Source organism: Apaloderma vittatum, unplaced genomic scaffold (assembly GCF_000703405.1).
Source record: "Apaloderma vittatum isolate BGI_N311 unplaced genomic scaffold, ASM70340v1 scaffold37752, whole genome shotgun sequence".
Lineage (NCBI taxonomy): Eukaryota > Metazoa > Chordata > Aves > Trogoniformes > Trogonidae > Apaloderma > Apaloderma vittatum.
In genome coordinates this window covers 1-226 of record NW_009702606.1, presented here as the reverse complement: position 1 = coordinate 226, position 226 = coordinate 1, and positions in this window count along the sequence as shown.

Genomic DNA, 226 nt, shown 5'->3' with positions numbered 1-226 from the left:
CCCCCCCCAGCCGGTGTAAGGGGGGGCTCTGCCCCAGTTACACAAGCTGGGGAGCCCGCCCCGGCCACCGCTGCGCTCAGGGGCAGGGAAATAAATGTATCATCTCTTAAAACTTACAGTCTCTTTATATTTTATTTTAAATAAATTTGCTTTTAATAAAAGCAGAAAAATATATATATTTTAAATAGGCTTTTTCTTGTTTTTTTTTTTCTTTTTTTCTCCTTTC